Genomic DNA, 24000 nt, shown 5'->3' with positions numbered 1-24000 from the left:
AGCAGCACGAGCTACTTACAGCAGCACGAGCTACTTACACAAACACCAGAGAAACTGTGTCACTCTCTTTACAAGTCTTGGAATCAGACCCAAAAAAGGTTTTAAACATTTTGTGATGCTGTTATTAAAATTCACTTCATCAGAACATTCGAAACGTAATAATATTTTTTTTTTTGCAAAAACTAAGTTATGGACATTTCTTGTGGACATTTATTAATATTGTAATTAATATTTCTTGTTTTGCTTTGGGAAAGAAACAAAATAACATTTACATTTACAGATGGAAAATGTTTGTTTGGGGTTGGGAAGGGGGCATTACCTGGGTTTTGGAAAAGTTGTTCACTGTCAACCAATATTTTTTCAGTAGTTGTATATGAAAACCGCTGCAATTGTTCCAAGTTTCAGTACTGCAGCGTAAATACAAACGGAGATTTCTTTTTTTTTCAACGAATTTTACACATTTTCATGTTTTAATAAAACATCACACCTTTCAGATATAATCATTCTGTGACACTTTTCTGACACATTAGTATATAATATAGGTTCGTAAGGTATGGAGTTTCCAAAACATCTTTAGTTTTCCTAATACAAATAGTCAAAGTTCCCCCCAAAAAATTATGCAAATATGTCATGTTTATTGCTATTATAAAATCAATAAATGAACTTAGGAAAAAACGATAACGTGTAAGTTAAAATACACTTTACATATAAGGTGTAAGTTTCATGTAAATTGAATAAAAAATGTAAAAGTTATTTAAACGTTTATGTTAGTTGAAAATACATTAGAAAATAATAAAGTCTAAGGTGCTGCCATCTGTAGCTGAGGTTGACATTAACCAGTTTTCTCCAAAATTGGCACCCTTACAGATAGGCTTATGTGCAGTCAGGTGTATAAGTTTCATGCAAATCGTCCGATAAAAAAAGCAAAAAAAATTTTGTTTGAAAAAAAAAAAAAATTAACTTAAATTTTTTTCTAATAAAACTAATTATAATATTTTTTTAATGTATGCTATTGTGATAGCAAAGTGTCATAAATATGATTTCAGTTGACACGTGTGTTTGATAATCGTTTTTGACCATTTTGGAATAATTTTGACTCCTACTTCAATATTTTTTTTCTCCCTTCCTGTTTATGCTACGATGCTGAGACTTGGGCCAGATGAAACTCTTTTCAGGTACAACTCATCAAAAAAGTTTGATTGAAATCGAACGAGTTTTCATTAAATGCATTTTTTGGGGGAATTCGGGAGGTAATGCCATATATATATATATATATATATATATATATATATATATATATATATATATATATATATATATATATATATATATATATATATATATATATATATATATATTCGTTGTTCACTTTAGATATTTTAGTATCAAGTTAAATTACGTGAAATAACGTAAAATACTTGTTGATATATAAAAACGGTTTCCACACACACATACTCTTTTTTCTCCTCACTTATACACTGTCTCTTCACACACACATACACAGTTGTGCATTCTGTTTTTCATGTCCCTGGAAAACAGAAGAGTAAGGGGAGACATGATAACCACCTACAAAATTCTCAGGGGAATTAACAGGGTGGACAAAGACAAATTCTTCAGCACGGGTGGAACACGAACAAGGGATCACAGGTGGAAACTTAGTACACAGATGAGCCACAGAGACGTTAGAAAGATTTTTTTCAGTGTCAGAGTAGTTAATAAATGGAATGCATTAGGCATTGATGTGGTGGAGGCTGACTCCATACACAGTTTCAAATATAGGTATGATAGAGCCCAGTAGGCTCAGGAATCCGTACACCAGTTGATTGACGGTTGAGAGGCGGGACCAAAGAGACAAAGCTCAACCCCCGCAAGCACAACTAAGTGAGTACAACTAGGTGAGCACACACACACACACACACACACACACACGAGGCAGAAACAAATGGGCAAAGTTTCTTTCACCCTGAATGCCCCTGTTACCTAGCAGTAAATAGGTACCTGGGAGTTAGTCAGCTGTCACGGGCTGCTTCCTGGGGTGTGTGTGGTGTGGAGACAAAAAAATAGTAGTTAGTAAACAGTTGATTGACAGTTGAGAGAAGGGTCGAAAGAGCAAAGCTCAACCCCCGCAAACACAACTAGGTGAATACTAGGTGAATACACACTCACACACTCACACTCACACACACACTTTTTCCCGCACTCATACTTGGTTTCCTCACACTCGTACTCTCTGTCTGCTCACACACATACATTTTCTCCTCACACAAACATACACCCTGTTTATCAGCACATGCTCTCTTCTCACATATAAGTTATTTCCTTTCCCACACATTATTACAGTGTTAGCTTTCTCTTCTCACATATTTTATATCTCACCACAAAAGCTTATACCATCTCTCATTACACTCACACTCACTGTTTCCTCACAAGTGTGTTCTCAATCTCCTCATACATACTGTTGCTGCACTCTCCTCATACTCATATTGCTTCTCATACTTCCCAGACACGAGACAGGCGCTGAATGCAGTCAAGATCTGAGTCAAGATCTGAGTGCATTCATGAGAGACAATGAGGAAAGGGAGTGGTGTAATTATCGTGTTTCGTGAGTTTTCGTTATCGATGGATAATTATCGTTTGGCAATGTTGATTGTTTACACTGTATTCGTGTAGCATAATGTGTGGTTACGACTTGGGTTGTTAGCGTGCGTGTTGATATGTATTCGTTTTATTAACTTATTATTAGTATTCTCCTTTTTATGCCATCTCAATCAGTTTTATGCGACAATGATGATCACTCTTATTCTTCGCCTTTCTAATGTATATAAGATTTTTTCTTAATTTCTCATCATAATACATATTGTTAATTCCAGGAATCAGCTTTGTCATCCTTCTCTGTATATTTAATTATGAATTTATGTATGATGTTCAGTATGGTGACCTAATCAGAGTTACATAACCTAAATTTGGCTCAACAAAAGGAGAGATAAAGCTGATGAGAAACATTAGATGTCATATTTCTCACCTTTCTTGTTATTCCTGAACAATTGCCCAGGAATATTCATTCATTCAACTACACCTGCCAGTCTTTCAACTTTCATCCATTTAAAAAACTGATGTGAATATTCTGCATGTGGTTTTTAAATCTAATTTTGGACCTGTTTTCCTCTATAATTTTTATTTCAATGGTAAGTTTATTAATGCTGTTTCTTAATCCTGTACTTAAATTATTTATATATAAAACAGAGATCCTAGGATAGAGCCTATGGGGCATTCCAATTACAGTAGTTCCCGCTCTGATTTACATAAATTTTGGCTACCTTCTGTTTCCTTTGAAATTACCATCTCGTAATCCAATTTAAGATAACTTTAGAATAGCATGCATGAATAAATATCTAATCAGTCTTTCGTGAGGCACATCATCAGAGGCTTTGGTAAAGTCAAGGAATATAATGTTACTTCTTCGCAATCAATAACTTACAAAGTATCGATCAATCGATACAAATGAACTATCCATCTTCTTAAAAATCGGTACAACATTGGTACCCTTCTACGATTCTGCTACTTTACTTAACGCTACTGATTTATTAGACATGCAAAAAATAAGAATTCACTCTGCTGACCTTTCATGCTCTTAAGAATTATGAAGTGTACTTCGCCAAGTCCCTGAAGATTTGTTGGGATTTACTTATATTCTTTGTTTCATCATTTTCAATCTGAGAATTCTTCTTCACTTGCGTTTTAAATAACTTCCTTCTTAGTTTTGTAAACTCTCTCCAAGGATCCACTCCAAGGATCTCTCCAAGGATCTCTCCATAGGATCCACATATGTTTACTTCTTTATCTTGACAATAAGTAATTGATTGATTTAGTGTCCAAAGAGCTTGACCCAAAACATTCTCTTTCTTGCTCTGTTTAAACTCTGACGAAATAATTCGATGAAGCATTGTTTAAGATCGAAAACCAACCGTTACTAAACCAAGGTGGTTTAGTAGAAACCAGGCGTTTCCCTTCCCCGGGCATAATTACCCGTGACACGTCTGAACACACACACACACACACACACACGCACACACACACACACATACACATACACACACACACACACACACACACACACACACACGCACACACACACATACACATACACACACACACACACATACACACACACACACGCACACACACACCGGCGCCCGGGATCGAACCCGGAACCACAAGATCACGTGTACAGCGTGCTGTCCGCTCGGCCAGCCGGCCGAGGGAGCCGGCCGAATGTGTAATTACCTAAGTGTAATTACCTAAGGGTAGTTACAAGATGACAGCTACGCTCGTGGTGTCCCGTCTTCCCATGACAAAGAGTGCTGGGAAGACGGGACACCACGAGCGTAGCTCTCATCCTGTAACTACACTTAGGTAATTACACACTCGGCCGGCTCCCTCGGCCGGCTGGCCGAGCGGACAGCACACTGAACACGTGATCCTATGGTCCCGGGTTCGATCCCGGGTGCCGGCGAGAAACGATGGGCAGAGTTTCTTTCACCCTATGCCCCCTGTTACCTAGCAGTAAATAGGCATCTGGGAGTTAGTCAGCTGTCACGGGCTGCTTCCTGGTGTGTGTGTGTGTATGTGTGTGTATGTGTGTGTGTATGTGTGTGTGTGTGTGTGTATGTGTGTGTGTGTGTGTGTGAATGTGTGTGTGGTGTGGGGTGCGGGGAAAAAAATAGTAGTAGTAGAAACAGTTGATTGACAGTTGAGAGGCGGACCGAAAGAGCTGAGCTCAACCCCCGCAAGCACAACTAGGTGAATACATATACACTGGGCCTCACGGCCGAATGGACAGCGCTCGGGGGTCGTAGTCCTAAAGGTCAGAGTTCGATTCCCGGCGGAGGTAGAAACAAATCGCCAGTGTTTTTTCGCCTGATGGGCCTGTTCACTTAATAGTAAACAGATACTCGAGAGTTAGACAGCTGCTACGGGCTGTATCCTGGGGATGTGTGTGTGCGTTCACCTGTGTGCGTTCACCTGTGTGCGTTCACCTGTGTGCGTTCACCTGTGTGTGTTCACCTGTGTGCGTTCACCTGTGTGCGTTCACCTGTGTGCGTTCACCTGTGGGTTTACAAGAGAGAGTATGGGGGGGGGAGGGAGTGCATGGGAATTGGTTATTATAGTTGGTGCTATCAAGTGCGCGCACGCGCACACGCGCGTGTGTGTGTGTACTGGTTCGTGAAAGTGTTGTCAATTAGTCAGTTCTGTCGATATGTCACTCAGTACAAAATACAACTGTTTTGTCTAACTCCCAGGTACCTATTTACTACTAGTTGAACACAGGTGAAAGAAACTCAACCTATTTGTTTTTGTCTTGACCGGGAATCGAACCCGGGACCTTTGGACTACGACTACTACATCAGAACAGCATTAACCTGCCACACTTTCTTCACCGCTTAATGTGACCTCGTGGACAATGCAGCCAACATGTACTCAAACGTAATAATAACCAGCTGACTTTGAGTGCGATTATATTCTAATTAAATTTCTATAAAAATAAGAGAGCAAGAGCGAGAGACAGACAGAACCTTATAGTGTATAGATTGATGATTGATGAAGATTAAGTCACCCAAAAGGTGGCACGGGCATGAATTAAGCCACCCAAAAGGTGGAACGGGCATGAATTAAGCCACCCAAAAGGTGGAACGGGCATGAATAGCCCGTAAGCGGTGGCCCTTTTGAGCCATTACCAGTATCAAGAGCTGATACTGGAGATCTGTGGAGGTGCGACTGCACCCTGCGTGACGGGAGATGTCTCCCGTCTTATAGAGAACAACATTACACTACACAGCAACACCAACAGGGGGGCAAAAGACGCTCCACATCACTGTCCATTAATCACCGCTGCGTAGTGAGCTTGCACTGTCAGGCACACATCAGCCAACTCATCCACACAGACAGTTATAAGATGTATTACGACAACTTTCAACGCCCACTTGCACTCTCTCGTCTGGTATTTTGGTTTGTGTCAAGACAACGTCACACTAGAAGAAGAAGAAGAGTTCGAAAAACTAAATTTTGAATTCCATCTGGCCATAGACGAGAGTAGTATGTTAATACAGTAAAAGTCTTTCTTTCTCTCTCTCTCTCTCTCTCTCTCTCTCTCTCTCTCTCTCTCTCTCTCTCTCTCTCTCTCTCTCTCTCTCTCTCACACACAGGTGGAAACTTAGTATCCAAATGAGCCATAGAGACGTTAGAAAGAATGTTTTCAGTGTCAGAGTAGTTAACAAATGGAATGCATAAGGAAGTGATGTGGTGGAGGCAGGCTCCATACGCAGTTTCAAATGTAGATAAGATAGAGCCCAATAGGCTCATGAACCTCTACATCAGTTGAGTGACAGTTAAGAGGCGGGATCAAAGAGCCAGAGCTCTTTGATCCTAATGCATTTCATTTGTCAACCACTCTGACACAAAAAGTTCTTTCTAATTTCTATGTGGCTCATTTGGGCACTCAGTTTCCACCTGTGTCCCCTAGTGCGTGTGCTCCTTGTGTTAAATAACCTAGTCTTTATCTACCCTATCAATTCCTTTGAGAATCAGGAATGTGGTGATCATGTCCCCCTTAACTCTTCTGTCTTCCAGCGACGTGAGGTTTAATTCCCGTAGTCTCTCCTCGTAGTTCATACCCCTCAGCTCGGGTACTAGTCTGGTGGCAAATCTTTGAACCTTCTCCAGTTTATTCTGATACTTGACTAGATATGGAATCCATGCTGGAGCCGCATACTCCAGGATAGGTCTGACATATGTGGTATATAATGTTCTGAATGATTTCTTACAGAGGTTTTTATATGCCGTTCTTATGTTGGCCAACATGACATATGCCGCTGATGTTATCCTCTTGATATGGGCTTCAGGGAACAGGTCTGGCTTCATATCAACCCCCCAAGTCTTTCTCTCTCTCTGACTCTTGAAGAATTTCATCTCCCAAATGATACCTTGCATTTGACCTCCTGCTCCCTACACCTATCTTCATTACATTACATTTGTTTGGGTTAAACTCTAACAATCATTTGTTCGACCATTCCTTCAGTTTGACCAGGTCTTCTTGAAGCCTCAAGCAGTCCTCCTCTATCTTAATACTTCTCATAATTTTGGCATCGTTAGCAAACATTGAAACATTGAGGGGAATGAGTCTATTCCATCCGGGAGATCATTTATATATATCAGAAACAGGATAGGACCGAGTACAGAGCCCTGTGGGACTCTACTGGTGACTTCACCCCAATCTGAAGTCTCATCCCTCACTGTAACTCTCTGCTTCCTATTGCTTAGGTACTCTCTTATCCACTGGAACACCTTACCAGACTCTCCTGCTTGTCTCTCCAGCTTATGTACCAGCCTCTTATGGGGTACTGTGTCAAAGGTTTTCCGAGAGTCCAAGAAAAATGCAGTCCGCCCATCCTTCTCTTTCTTGCTTAATCTTTGTCACCTGATCGTAGAATTCTATTAAGCCAGTAAGGCAAGTGTGTGTGTGTGTGTGTGTGTGTGTGTGTGTGTGTGTGTGTGTGTGTGTGTGTGTGTGTGTGTGTGTGTGTGTATGTGTGTGAGAGTGTGTGTGAAAGAAACTGTGTAAGAAAAGGAGGCGAGTACCACTAACAAGGTCACCATAATGAGTAAATTGGCTGAAATTTGAAACAGTGACACACTGACAAAAACAGTTTTTAGATTTCACGTGGAAACCCTACAGTAGAAGAATACCTGTTCTTACATGACACAAGCAGTCGCTTTCCCATATGCTAACACAAGTTCTGCTTCAATAAACAAAAGCGTGCTGGGAATTTAGGGAAAGCTTGTGTTGATCGTTTTAACTGAACCCTGATACTAGGTTACAGATATGTGATAACTAACAGATACATTGATAACTTCATATATATATGGATAGGTATGCTGGTCATAGATAATATACAAATAAAGGGAGATAGACAAAGGAAAATGTAGAGAGAGAGAGAGAGAGAGAGAGAGAGAGAGAGAGAGAGAGAGAGAGAGAGAGAGAGAGAGAGAGAGAGAGAGAGAGAGAGAGAGAGACGCGTGAAGAGAAGGGAGGGAGACATATGGTGTATGGTTCGAACTCAACGTAATTGACAGACTATTGGGGCTCCATCAAGCAGGTTGTATTAAGACTATGAGGCTCAGTGGTAGACTTTCACTTCAAATTGTTCTCAAGAGTATCACTGTTCTGGCCTCAGGAATGGTGGCTTGGGTGTTGTGTGATGCGTTTGTGCATATATGTGTGTGCATGGTAATTACTGATTACTGTTGTGCGCGCGCGCGCGCGCGCGCGTGTGTGTGTGTGTGTGTGTGTGTGTGTGTGTGTGTTTTGTAAAGAATCATATGTTCCTGTTAGCTAACCAATTTACTGTACTGAGTGGACCAATACAAGTCGTCTAATTACATTACAACGTAAATACTCCAGTCTATGCTTTAAGTAAAATGCTGGCACAATGAAAATAGTGTTATATGGCAGACAACTCTTTCAGTGTTTTTCGTTCTCCGTTGCACGCAGTTCGTTGCAACATTTTGTACATTTTTCAACTTTCCTCATGTGCTTCTTAAGGAGTGCTCCACAACGGGGCTGAACATTTTAGCCTTAGTGTCTCGTAGGTGGATTACAGTGATCTGAATACTTCCTGCCTTGGATTACTGAATGCTTTTCCGATGTTCGCTAGTTTAGAGGCTGAGGTTATCAGTGAGGCCTGATAACGTCCCTGTGTTCCGTCCTGTTGGTCTCCCGTGACCTGATTTCATTTTGATCCCCTAACGCTTGCTTGCCCTGAAATCCGTCTGCCACTTCTTGAACCACCTCTGTAGCTTGTCTAGATCTTCTTCAAATTTTTTACAATCTTTACTGGACCTATCTCTTTTTAATTAATTCTGCATGGTTCATAAATATTGATATAGGAAGCTATCCCCGTAGTTTAGTCAAAGATATTATGAAATAGTATTGGGGGGGGGGGGGTCTTAGCATTTTATCCTTAAGGGGCGTCACTTGTTTAAAGTCACTCCTGAACCATGTCAGTGCTAGTTCAGTTGTTCCAGCCTCCTGTTCGTGTTAGTGTAATAGCCTCCGGTACCCAATCTGTGCATTCAAATCTCTTCTAACTTATGTTCGTTCGTGTATTTTAGTTTTGTAAGGTATAACTTCCCTTTACTAAGGTTTTGATGATGTTTGTTTACATACTAAACGCTTTTAAGATGTTTTACGTTGCTAATCCATATTTATTTTTTTGTATTTTGCAGAGGTTGCTTGCCAGTTTGTAATCATGTGTCAGTATCTGTGAGGGGGTTCAGTGTCTGTGTGTGCGTGTATCAGTGTATTGTATGCGTGTGTCGGTGTCTGTGTGAATTGGAGTGTGTGTGTGTGTGTGTGTGTGTGTGTGTGTGTGTGTGTGTGTGTGTGTGTGTGTGTGTGTGTGTGTGTGTGTGTGTGTGTGTGTCTGTGTGTGTGTGTTGGGGTCCATATGCGCGTGTGTATTGAAGCATGGGTTTGCGTGAATCTGTGTGTGTGTGTGTGTGTGTGTGTGTGTGTGTGTGTGTCACTGTGCGTGCGTCTGCACCTGTTGCATGCAAAGTTGTACATATGGCTTGTACACTCCGAGGAAGACAAGAAATGCAGAACTCTCAGCTGCTCCTATAATTTCCTAACCAAAAATGTGTCTCGGAGCTCCGATTTCTCCTTCTCGGCCTTTAATGACTTATTTTCAGGATCAACCCACTAACCTTCTGCACTGCTCTCCATCATTTTATTTCCTCGCTTTTCGAGTCTTCTTAGTGCTTAGACATGTATAATAGAAACGTGTTTATTACAAATGCCAACACAGCATTTAATACTGACGGATAGTATTCGTAGAAATAGTAGAATTCACTATAATCATTTGTGCTCTGTTTGGAGTTTATAAAAAAAACAGGTTACATAGGTGCCCAGTTATCAGTAATAAATGTGTGTTGACAGTATTAATGTCCTGTTGATAATGTTGTCAACAGTTGATAATATCCTGTTGACAGAATTCCAGACTTAAAGTATATATATATACCTTAGCATGTATATTACAGTGTGACAATAGTTACGGAAAGCCATGATTTCAGACTGGCAAGAAGTGTTAAAATACACTTCGCCAAGGCACCATTGTGTTCAGCTGCCAAATAACAAAGATGACCATTGTATCCTGAGAGGAGAAGGCACAAATGTTATGTCAGCTTTAAGTACTCAATATACGAAAGAGTCATGTTTCGTGTCGGCTCGTATAAATATATAAATTTGGACACTGACTTCTCATACATGAAAGAATATGAATGAAACAACTAGATGAAGAATCAGTCTTCTGGCGGCCCTGTTTGGTTTGGTTAGGTTAGGTTAGATTAGGCTAAGTTAGATTAGATTAGGTTATGTTAGGTTAGATTAGGTTAGATCAGGTTACGTTAGATTAGGCTGGGTTTCGCACACACGTACATGGGTGATGAGGTTACTACGTCAGACAGTAACACTTGACGTAGTAAGCGTAGCAAGTGCTTGACGTAGTAAGCGTAGCAAGTGCTTGACGTAGTAAGCGTAGCAAGTGCTTGACGTAGTAAGCGTAGCAAGTGCTTGACGTAGTAAGCGTAGCAAGTGCTTGACGTAGTAAGCGTAGCAAGTGCTTGACGTAGTAAGCGTAGCAAGTGCTTGACGTAGTAAGCGTAGCAAGTGCTTGACGTAGTAAGCGTAGCAAGTGCTTGACGTAGTAAGCGTAGCAAGTGCTTGACGTAGTAAGCGTAGCAAGTGCTTGACGTAGACAGTTCTCAAAGCATGACGCTTGAGAACCGGATGTGCTGTTTGTGAGACCGAGCCCAACTATAAATGTACAAAACAGACATTTACGAAAATAGGAGTTTTTTCATTTTTCATTCATTTCAAAACGTAGACAAATCGATGAAAATGCATAACAAAAAGAATCTTAAAATGGTATTAATTATATCAACAAACAAAATCGAATATAAAAAATTTATTTAATCCTCATTGAATAAGTTTAGCTTCAGAAAAACTCTGAGTATATATATATTAGTTTGGAAATAGGAGCCTTGATTTGTTTACAAATTACCGGGTAATTTTTACCGGAAATGGAACTATCAGGGGAAAGCGCCAAGCCATTACGACTATAGAGCACTTGGAAGGGATCAGGAAAAGGATTTTGGGATGGGACGGGGTGAAAGAATGGTACCCAACCACTTGGACGGTCGGGGATTGAACGCCGACCTGCATGGAGCAAGACCGTCGCTCTACCGTCCACTCCAAGTGGTTGGTTAAATTACCGGATAAGAAAATGGACTTAAGCTCGCCTGATGAGTATAATCATCGTTTGGATGAATATAATCGGAAGCTGCCTCATATGGGCCAAAGTGTCAATTACAGTTTCCTTTATTCTTACATTCTAATATTCATATGTTCTTACAGTCATATATTCTTAATCCATATATTCTTACATTCACACATATAAGAATCCATATATTCTTACATTCTCACATATAAGAATCCATATATTCTTACATTCTCACATATAAGAATCCATATATTCTTACATTCTCATATTCTCATATTCTTATTTCTTTGTCATTCAAAGAATACAAACACAACCAAGAGCAAGCTTTTAATTATTATATAAGTAATCAGGACCAAGGATAAGGCTTCCGATACTATGGAAAATATGCAATCTGCATCATTGCAGTCTGATAACTATTTAATAAGTCTTCATCATATGCCTGATAAGAGTCTGCATCATAAAGCTGATAACTGCCTCATTACAGTCTGATAACAGTCTACATCTTACAGGTTGATAACACTCTATTCATTCTTAAAGGTTAAATATTTATCAATATACATTGTTAACTCCCTTATGTCGAAACAGGTTAGGCATTTAAATATTCGTATATTGTATAAACATTTGTAATAAACTTTGGTCTCCACGAACAGCAGAACTGTCAGCACTGGAACATTGTGTGTAGGACGAGGAACTGGGTCGTCGTGGACCTTTGCTATTATCATATTTTGATGGTAAAAAAAAAGGGGCAAAACATTTGGTTACAGATGGTGGACTTAACTGTTTGCGAGCCATGCGGTGAGTGTGTGTGTGTGTGTGTGTGTGTGTGTGTGTGTGTGTGTGTGTGTGTGTGTGTGTGTGTGTGTGTGTGTGTGTGTTACGCTACAGCTTCTAAATTAACCCTCCCTCCCTGCCTCCATTTTACCGTGCCTCGTGTGTGTGTCTCTCTCTCTCTCTCTCTCTCTCTCTCCCTCTCTCTCTCTCTCTCTCTCTCTCTCTCTCTCTCTCTCTCTCTCTCTCTCTCTCTCTCTCTCTCTCTCTCTCTCTCTCTCTCTCTCTCTCTCTCCACGTTTCGTTTAAATCCTCTACGAAGACCTTTGAAGGCAAGTACCGAGACTGGACTGAAATCAGCTCCTCATGCCAAGTCTCTGAAGACAAACAATTCACCAAAAGAAAGGAATTGAGATTGTTACAATGTACATCACTCCGGAGCGCTTGCCATATGTTGAGGGTGATGGGAAAGTGGAGTGCTGGAATGGAGGACAAAAGGGGGGTGGAAGGGGACCAGGGAAGGCCTGCGGAAAAGGAAGGGTTGTTGATGGAATGGTTCTTGAACCACTGGGAGTGAGGGAGCTTGAGGGAATGGGGCTGAGGGAAGGGTGGAGAAACCAATGGACTTGGGGAAGGTGGCTAATGGAGAACGGGGAAAAGCAAGGCAAGCTTGGGGAAAGGGATAAGGGGCTGAAAGAATGAAAGAAGAAGCAAGGGAAGTTAGAGGAAGGGAGCTGAGAAAAACCTGGAGGAACCAGAGGAAGCTAGGGTAAATGAGGGAAGGATTGGAGATCCCGTGAAGACTTGGGGAGAAGGAAGTCCAAGGGAAGACTGAAGGTAACAGGAAGGGCATTGGAGGTGGGGGGGGGAGGTGAGGGAAGGGTAGGGAGGCCGAGAGAATGGTTTGGGTTGCCAGGGATGGCTTACGGATAGATGGAGCTGAAGGAATAGTCATAAAGAGTCGGGAGTGGGGAATGGGTGGGGGGAGGGGGGGAAGCAGAAAGGGTGGCGTGGGGGTATTGTAACTAAAATTATTGATCCTGTGTTTTATTATCAATCTTTCCAGCTATTCATTTGTATAATTTTAGGAATTTTGGAATAAATGTAAGTACATAAAGAAAATATCCTGATCTATCCAAAGTTTTTTGAGTAACTCAAAAGTTACTCTATATGTGCGTGCGTGCGTGCGTGCGTGCGTGCGTGCCCTGTACTGAAAGAAGATCCCAAACGTGCGTTGAAATCCATCATACCCGTAAACCAATACATTATTTTCACAGGCAGAAAGAATAACCGCTCAACAGACATTAACAAATGTATCCGAAGTCAGAAGATCGAGCGAAGTAACATATCGGTCGTTTTGGCTAATTGCTACTGCTAACCAGTTATTATCCTCTCACTATGGGAAACAGACGCTTTAACAAAGTTACCCCTGTCACCAGACAAACAAAGCGTGCATTACTGTGGGACTCGAACGATTTGTCATCTTTATAATCCGTGACATTCACTAGAAGCATCGCGTGACAGTTTTAGGACCACTTATGACAGCTTAATAACACATCTGCCAGTCCCAGGCCACTTATGACAGCCTGGATTTTTTGTTGTGGAGGGAGGGGGAGCAATTTAAAAACACATTTATTAATCCAAAGCAGCTTGAGACATTTACAAATTGCAAATATCCAACACCACAAAGTATATTCCCAAACCGCATTTGCAAGCCTCATTCCGGTATTAAAAGTGTAATATAAAAAAATTTGATTAATGCATTTTTTTGATGTATTGAATGAGGGAAGTGATGCTTTATCGTGTGACTGTTCATCTTAACTTTGAGGTGTGTACAGACACATAATCCATCGTAATGAGCTATTACGTTATTGTTAAGTAGTCGTCATTTTAATTTATAGTGCTAGCGATACCTTGATGAAAACTTAAACCTGTGAATTTAAACCAAACGTGAGAATTAACATACTCGTTCACCAACACAGATCGTAAATTTCCAATGATTTTAGTAACATTTACCTGTAAAAATTATATTTACCCATATTATTAGCAAATAAATTAACTTAAATACGAACATGTGTAAGACACTAAATCAACTCAGAGTAAAAATACTGAAATGTTCAAATATTTGTTGCGTTCTTTAACATCATAATATATGAGAAGATTTTTGCTCTGCATTAGCTCAAGAAATTCTCTCTCTCTCTTGCTTGTCTCTGACACCACCTCGAGGTTAAGTCTAGCGTGTGGAGATCTCTAAGTTAGCTTTCTACGTTAATGTTCTCGACATCCTGACCTGTTTTTTTGCATGATGCTTATTGCTATCTCTTTCTTGTTCCCTACTTGCTGTTTGTAATGTTCAGGTCTTATGTCTTTCTCTAAGATACCTCACTGAAAGAGGGAGACTCATTGTAACTAAGCAGACACTAAGACTCATCGGGAGTAATTAAGACTTTATAGTAGTAATTAAAACTAGTAATATTATAAAACTGTAGGCGAAGGTGCCAAACAGTCTAGCTACAGAATTAAGGAATGAATTGATCATTCAAATTATATTTTGGAAAACACTAAATGCATATATTGAATGGTCACTGTTGCTTCAGTCTTGCTGATTGCTCAACAGTACCTCATGCTGTAGTGTCGTCGTGATCTACCTGGCCAGCAGCACCACCACATGCAGTAGGAGCGTCATGCGTTCTGCTCTCATCAATACCCTAGGAACATATACCCTCAGACGGCTAGGATAGTGTCTGAGGGGGTGCGACAGGACAGTTTTAACCCATTGACTAAATCAACCTCTTTTTAAAACGTTTCCACATGAGTGATGTGCGTCGGACACAAAACATTACTAACACCACCAGGCCAGCGTCGAAAATACACCACAACAATACCTCTCAGTCAATACCACAACAATACCTCTCAGTCAAGCGTTTCCTGAAATCGACTGAAGAGCCTACGATCCAAGAGGAACCTCACCCAAGCACCCCCTCCCCCTTACCCATACCCCTATTCCCCAAGCGTTACCTGACAAGTTAATAAGTTCAAGGTAAACCTCAACACACCCTTCCATTACTCCAGCTTGAGTGGAATATTAACATTTGCTCAGCTTCCCGTTATTTCCAAGCGACCTCGACAGTCGGCATTTCCGAAGTGAACCAAAATGTTGCCTCAATAGACTTCATAAAATCAAATCGCCATTTGTTTTTGTTTTTAATAATTGACGTGTATTACAGTCACTTCTGCAGTGACTGTCACCTGTGAGACTGAGTATAAATGATTCAATAATTAACTTTTTCAATTAATAACTATTAAAACTAATAACTTGCATAAATAATAACTCATGAAATATATCCTGCAATAGGTAATTCTTACAATAAATTCTTGTTATAGATAACTCCTTCAGTGAATAACTTTAATTAAAAATTTGTGCAGTGAATGACTTTTGTAAATTACTCCTGCCATGACTAATTCTTACGATGGATTACTCATACAATGAACAACTCTTGCAATGATTTTCTCCTGCAATGAATAACCATTGCAAACAATTAGTCCATCAATGAATAACTCCAGCAATAAATATCCCCTGCATTGAATAAATTCATCAATGAATAACTTCTTCATTTAATAATACCAGTAAGATTTCAACTTAGATTCAACAGAGCAGAAGAAGTTGTTAAACACATATGGCAAAATCTTACTGAAGCGACCATTCGAGTAATAAATACTCATCCTCCTCCCAAGTAAAACAGAAACAAGCAACACTTAGTGGGCCAGCCAGAGGCTTAGGGCCCGCGCAGGAATATCCCTGAAAAAAAAAATAATACCAGCAGTGAATAATTTCTTCATTTAATAACCCTATCAGTGAAAAACTAGACAAATAAATAACTCCAGCAATAAAAAACTGGAAATAGTTATGAGATATGTAAATTCATCGAGAATACCTGCAACAATTTGCAATTCATGAAACTATAAACACCTGCAATGGAGTTTAACAGCTAAAGAAGGAGTTAATTTGTAGTACCAGTTCTTATATAGACCAGTGACAGAATTCGTCAAATATTTACGCAATTACATACGAAACCTGTGTTTCTTATTCAGATATGGAAACTTAATAGACATTTATTAATCAGTTTGTGAGCTCCGAAGAGCTCACAAACTGATTAATTACAAACTGAGACTACAAGACGCTGTATAACTATCATAATATTGAGATGAGACGTTTCGAAGTTCGTAAACTGTTCATTACATATAAAAAGGCACCATGATTATAGGTTTCGTAGCAAGGCTGATTGCCTAGTGTTTAGTTAAAGATATTTGCTGGGAGGTTGTTTATCCAGTAATGGTCGAAGGTCAATGATAATTACAGATTTTAAGCAGGAAACCTTGTACTCAGCAATAATATTAAATTATTACTACTACTACTGCTACTGCTTCTGCTGCTGCTACTATTACTACTAATATTACTAGTATTCCTCCAATTACTACTACCACTAATTCTTCTAATACTATTACCTTCAATAATAATTAAATTAATAATAAAAAGACTTACACGTAGGAATGAGACAATGAGCAACAATAAGAACAAGGTGCACTGGTGACACCAATACAAAATATCAAGCAACAACAGATGCAGAAGCAATAACAGCACCTCAAGGTGGAAGGACATGTGTTTCTTGCCTCCCCCCGAGGCTGTCAGCCACTTGGGCTGGACCGACGGTCTCGCTTCATGCAGGTCGACGTTCAATACCCGACCGTCCAAGTGTTTGGGCACCATTCCTTCCCACCCCGTCCCATCCCAAATCTTTATTTTAATCCCCTTCCAAATGTTATATAGTTGTAACGGTTTGGCGCTTTCCCCCCTTGAAAATTCCCTTCCTCCCTGAGGCTGGGATGGGGAGGGGGAGACAGCAGATGTTTCCTGGGGCTCTCGAGGATGTGCTCCAGTTTAACATGCTCCCACCTGACGGCATTCTTACAGTCGTCGTTTCCCCCCACAATGTCAGACGTGTAAAACAGATCACGAGTGTTGACATATTTGAGTCTTATGCAGATCTGTTCCATACTAAATGTTTACCTTACGTATTTTGCAAAAGCCTTTCGATTTTTCTAATTTCAGAAATTCAGATTATCCAATTGACTGGATTAATTCACAGAATATTACTGAGAGTATTTCTACTATTTAGAGACATGTTATTAAATCTAAATGTATTAAAAAAGTGAATTTTAATAATTGATATCGGTACAAAAGAATGATTGTTCATGTATCCGTGTGTTCGAGGTTAAGGTCAGAGGCTTGGGGCTAGTCTCATCTAACTTCACAAGATGACTTGTACTTTTTTTCGCAGGGATATTCCCGCGCGGGCCCTAAGCCTTGTTCCTTCCCCCCCCCCCTTCCCTAGGTTTAAGTTGTGTGGAAAAGTTATTCTGGATTTGGCATGTTGTTGTTTTCATGTTACATCAAATAATTATATAAATTTGTGAAGAGGAATAGTCATAATATTGAAAAGTCAAATTTTTATTTAATTCAAAGCAAACATTTGGATCACTATCTTCTTTGAGCATTGAAGTCACCGCATGAACTACTCAGACATTCTGATCCACATACCCTATAACTGTGTGTTTATATATATATATATATATATATATATATATATATATATATATATATATATATATATATATATATATGTATATGTATATATATACATATATATACATATATATATGATTCACTTATATATCCGAGTTTTTTATTTGGTGAATTCATCATTAACATTGTCGGTGTACTATCACTGAGAGTACATCAGTCCTGGATTATGTTGAGGGCAGAAGTATAACTAGTAGTTGCTCATAGAATTTTGTGATCTTAATAACCTTCCCGCGGTTATTTAAGTCTGAAACCCAAAGCGAGTCCCTCCTTTTGCCTGAAGCCCAAAACCAAGTCAATGATTTAAGTTCTTGACATGTAATTCTTTTAACAATTAATTAAAACTTAGCATTAATAATTGTATTATTGGTAATATTTTTTTTTAATTTAATACCAAAAAAAGTGAGAATAATATTAGCCGTACTGTCTTAAAAATACTGGCGCTGATCTTAATTAATTTTTTCAAATGATATTCATAATTTCATGAATAAGCCTCGAAATTCTCTGCCAATTTGTAAAATTTTAAGTATAAAAAACCAGCCTATTTGTTTTTAAATTGATATTATTCATGTATAATGTAATTTTTTTTAAGATAGAATATGGATGCATATACTCATATATTTATACATGTTTGATTGTATTATACATATATATCACTCATCAAAGAAGAGTATCTCGGTACCAACATATTTATAATAATAATAGTAATAATAATGATAATAATAATGTTTCTTCAGGTAAAAGTTCATATATATAAAATGAGTTACAAGCAGAATGCTGGATATCTAGATAAAGCTAGTATATGCTGAGCCAAAAGCCACTAATACAAGCAGCATTTCGGGCAAGGTACTATTTAAAGTTCTGGCATTTCCTGATGTGGATGTTAATGATGTGTGGTTCCTACAAGTTCCGGCAATACATTGAACTCTTAACTCAGCATTGGAAATTTCGGGTTCAAATCCTGAGCAGGACGGAAATAGTTGGGCTTCTTTCCTATCATATAACTAATTGACCTCTGTTCAACTAGCAGTAAATATGTACCCAGGAGTTAGTCTGTTGTGGGGTTGCATCCTGGGGAGGGTCAGTAGTCCGGCCTTAGGACAGGAACCTCGATAATAACCTAACATGTATATATACACTGGCTGCTTTTCCTTTGACACAATGAATAGTTTTCCACCGTAATACTGAATAAAGTTAGTCACCCTTCAACCTAATAACAGAAAATAGACCATAAGTTACCAAATAGAAAACGAGGCTCCATCCAACTCAGGAAACAGGAGTAACATAACTATTCTGTTCATACACTTTTCCAAAATATTTTATATTTCATTTTGATATCCTTCTGTCTTATTTTTACTTATTTATAGTTTTACCTCATTCTCTCTCTATTTATTTTTGTCCTACTTCATCAGTTCTGATCTCATATATTCCAAAAAACAGTCTAGTAGATTCAAACAAGGCGACAATAATGATTTGTTACATTGCTTGGGTTTACTTCGTTTTGTTATACATACATGCATATATATATATATATATATATATATATATATATATATATATATATATATATATATATATATATATATATATATATATATATATAAGTTGTAGTTTTCATGTTGTAAGTTGTTTATTTTCACTGCTGACTGTTGTAGTTTTAGTCCAAAATACGTTCCATAATTGTGCGTATTCCCGGTGGTAAGAGCGTGAAAAATGTTCTGTTTGTACAGAGGAAACATGTGTCTGGTAGTCACATGTCACGCTTCTCGTTCTTGAAGGAAGGATTCGCAATGAAACTAAATTGATGCGTAATTTGTTTACTCTTTAGGAGACACAGAGACCAGCCACATATCTTCTCTGTTGATGAATCTTGTATGTACGGTATTGGGTTAAATACACTGCAGGCGATAAGTCACAATAACGTGGCTAAAGTAAGTTGATCAGACCACACACTAGTAGGTGAAGGGACGACGACGTTTCGGTCCGTCCTGGACCATTCTCAATCGACTTGAGAATGGTCCAGGACGGACCGAAACGTCGTCGTCCCTTCACCTTCTAGTGTGTGGTCTGGTCAACTTAAATACACTACCTTGTTTCTCACTAATTGCTCAGCCCTATCTTGAGTTTTGTCTCGCAACTTATGATAAGACTGCAATGAAGCATCTTAGTGTCGTGATGATGCATTACTCTATGGAAAAGTTAGTTTCCTGCCACTTTCGATTACAATATTTTTCACATGTCTTGTGAAAGACATTAACTTCCATTCCTAATATGGTAATGTTGTGTTGTATATAAGCGTTTTCATGTTTAGTCTTATGCCAGGGTGATATATTTGGTACCTCCATAATATTGTAATCAATTATATCTTATTTTACCACCGTAGTCGTCAATGGAAGATTCTTTTAAAGGTTTCATTAATGGGATTTACATCGTTCTTTTCCCGGTGAAAAATTAAGTGTGTATTCATCTGTAACAAATCACGTTCTTCACGTGGAGTTCATACACACTACCATGAGGTACACTCCTGTATGTTGTGTTCTCAGAAAGAATCATTACTTCAACCTGGAAAGTTACATTACTTAAATACTTTCCATATAGGCGTAGAAGATTCCCATCAACTCCAGATCGTTTAAACTACATACCGGTCCTTTCTGCCAGACGATATCTAATACTCCAGCAAATATCTAAGACTATGCTATGTTTTCTGTCTTTAATCGATACTTTTGTTCCATTCAACGTATTAGCAGATCTGATGCGCTTATTTTATCTCTGAAACCAAATTGCTTGTTACTTATTAGTTTTATCCGGGTTCTGAAATACTCTCTCTACAATATTTGTTCAAATATCTTTCCTATAACTGAAAGCAAGGATATTGGCCTATAGTTTTCTACTTATGTCTTGCTTTTATATAATTATTATTATACAAAATAATTATTTTGTATAATAATAAATACAATATTTTGTATTATGCATGTAATTATTTTGTATTATTATTATTATTATTATTAAAAAATAATAATAGTATTAGTTGTGGTAGTTGTAGTAGTGAAAATGTTATTTTAAACAAAAATAAAAACGTTTGCAGTAATAGCGTTTGTGAGGAAGAAATCTGCATGATTCCGCCATCTCAGTGGCTGTTTATCCTAATTACTGTCAAAAGCGCATCATTCCCTCCCGTCGAAGGTGATAAAGAAGACCAAAGGGATGTGTAAGGGCACTTAGGCAGACACGGGATGTGTAGGTGAGTGCAGGTGAACAAAGCATACCAAGGGATGTGTAAACCATCTCGAGGAGACACAGAGAGAAGTGTAGGTGGGTATAGAGAGGATAATGGAGATAATATGGATATGTAAGTGAGATTAGGAAGACACAGGGGGAAGTGTAGGTGGGTATAGATAGGATAATGGAGATAATATGGATATGTAAGTGAGATTAGGAAGACACAGTGGAAGTGTAGGTGGGTATAGATAGGATAATGGAGATAATATGGATATGTAAGTGAGATTAGGAAGACACAGAGGGAAGTGTAGGTGGGGTATAGATAGGATAATGGAGATAATATGGATATGTAAGTGAGATTAGGAAGACACAGGGGGAAGTGTAGGTGGGAGAGGGCAAAGTTTCTCTCAGAGAGAGGCGTCGTGGGCCGCCTGGTGGCCGTGGCAGTGACTCACTGACCGAAATACCCGACCCAGGTTCGCTGGATGTCTGCTCTAGGATTTTCATTCACCGCCCCTGCTGATTTTACGGTCAAATCTCTTACAAACATAATGATACTTGAGTTGTAGTAAGTTCAGATCAAGTTTGAAAGGATCTACGAGTGTTTTAAATGGAACAAAGTTATTCTTCCGGGAAATACCAGAAAGAGTACCCAGCTCCTTCCAACACAAGTGGAAACGTTTCCCCCCAAATTACTACACTCCCGTCTAAGGATATACATAACTGGCTGCTTTCACTGGACCTATGCCGACACCGACAACTTTCTATTTTTTCCCCGTTTCTCTTCATGTACTCACAAGTGTTTCTTGGAAAGAATAGCCAGGGAGTGTGTGTGTACCATGTACCATAGAGTCGCTGGACAATAATAGCCAGTGTGTGTGTGTGTGTGTGTGTGTGTGTGTGTGTGTGTGTGTGTGTGTGTGTGTGTGTGTGTGTGTGTGTGTGTGTGTGTGTGATGTACCAGTACTGTCACAGGAACGTACAGTACTGCATGTTCTCTAAGCATCAGGGCCACCTGGTTAGGGATGAGGAAGCTGCTATAATGAACGCTCTTCGCTCTCTCTCACTCTCTCTCACTCTCTCTCACTCTCCTAGACACATGATCTTCCCGCGCACCAAAGTGGGTCGCCGGACGCTACGTGCGGTGCTCGTATAATCTCGTTCATTCTCATCACACAACACATGCCCATTTTTACCCAAATTCCTTGAGACATTATAAAATAAATTACGTAGAGGAATCCAAATTATCAAATGTGTCTTACACTTCGTTCTGTGACACGGACCCCCCAGCAAATCAATTTCTTTTGTATTTACCGAATAAAATATAGTTACGTTGGGAATTGACGTGTTCGGCATAGATATTCAGGAATATATGTCAGGCATATTTATGTACATATAACAAGGAGTTTCTATTATAGGGTAAATGAATGTTGCAAGTTTGCAGTTACACACGGAGGACGAAAATGAAGACTCAAGTTGCTTGAGATAAATTATTGTTACATCACTCAGCAGACCACAAGAATGCTGTATGGCTTGTTCAACACGTTCTCTTGATTAGCCACTCCGTTCAAAATCCGACTGTTTCACCTAATCTCAAACGTACGAACCCAAGCATCCCACCTAACATATCGAGGCTGATGCATAGAAAACGTCAATAATACGGTGCTTTACTTTTGAGGAACACGTCGCTTATTTAACGGATTGGTCGATTCCGTAAACATTCTGACGTATAAGGTGAGAGGACAGGAGTGGTACTGAGCAATGTTTATCTTGCTGGTGTGTGGGTATGTGCACTCACCTTATGAGGACTGAGCTTCAGCTATTGGGTCCCCACCTCTAAATCGAGGTGGGGGACCTACCCCCAATCGATGGGGGCGGGTTGACTGGTGAATAGATTCCCGAGTCTTTCGTGCTGTGTGTTTACTCATCTGCATGTATTCATCTGGATGTACTCATAGATGTGTTTACAAGAGGGAACTTCTAAAAGGAGTAGATGTAAACACATCTACTCGTGTACATGTGCTTACAGGAGCATGTATTTATACATATCTGAGACACCTGAATGCATGATTGTTCTCAGCTTTGTTTACTGGAGCCGAGCTTCAGCTTCTGGGTCCGCCTCTTAGCCTTCACTTAACTAGCGTAGTTGAACGAAATTCTATCGAAATTCTGATATTGGGTACGGAGTCAGAATCTATTATTTTAGTTCATATCGAGTCAAATTTATTTACTACTCGTATGCTAGTATTTCTGTCTCATGTCTCCTTGACTTATCTGGGTACACTAATGCTCCCTCTCGATGTACGTGGGGTATTTTGTATATCGTAATCATATCCCCACTTTTTCTCGTTCCTCCAGTGCTGTGAAATTCACTTCATATAAGCTCTCTCTCTCTCTCTCTCTCTCTCTCTCTCTCTCTCTCTCTCTCTCTCTCTCTCTCTCTCTCTCTCTCTCTCTCTCTCTCTCTCTCTCTCTCTCTCTCCTTATCACTTAGCTACACATATTTGAGTGTGTCTATTTATCCAATATGAATGCAGAATTCTTCGAATTAACCACATTTAGTTAATCTATTACATAAGAAGTTAATGACAAAAAGAAATGCAATTTGCTAATTTAACATTCTATTTAATTTCCAAGTAATTATCCACCATTCCCCTGACATTTATTTATGTATTTTTAGATTAGTAAAAAAAAAACCATTTGAAAAAATAAAATATCCATGCTAGTAGCCATTTCCGTAAATAAAATTAAATCTTTATAAATCTTTAAAATAAAGGTAGAACACCTCTTTGCTTTTGTTAAAAAAAATATCTCTGAAAAAAATGGAAGTGAATCTCATTTGGTTTACTGCACCAGAAGACTCGACGGAGATTTAAGGGATACGAAGCGCATCGAACCCTTCAAACAACGTAACTGCTGCAGGGAGACAAAGACTGAGGTAGTTTACTGAGAGGAGGAGGGGGAGGGAGGGGAGGGAGGGAGGGGAGGGGGGATGGGAGGGGGGGATGGGTGGGGGGAGGGGAGGGGGGGAGGGAG

The 24000-nt window shown here is 39.3% G+C and overlaps 1 protein-coding gene across 2 annotated transcripts in view; it reads left to right on the top strand.

Moving 5' to 3' along the window:
* The window catches only part of f (espin protein forked), a 350799-nt gene that overhangs the window by 115355 nt on the left and 211444 nt on the right, over positions 1-24000 (top strand). The window lies entirely within an intron of this gene.

The sequence above is a fragment of the Procambarus clarkii genome, chromosome 83 (assembly GCF_040958095.1).
Source record: "Procambarus clarkii isolate CNS0578487 chromosome 83, FALCON_Pclarkii_2.0, whole genome shotgun sequence".
In the NCBI taxonomy this organism is placed as follows: Eukaryota; Metazoa; Arthropoda; class Malacostraca; order Decapoda; family Cambaridae; genus Procambarus; species Procambarus clarkii.
The sequence above is the reverse complement of the archived record's forward strand: the minus strand, read 5'-3'. Positions and strand labels throughout refer to the sequence as shown.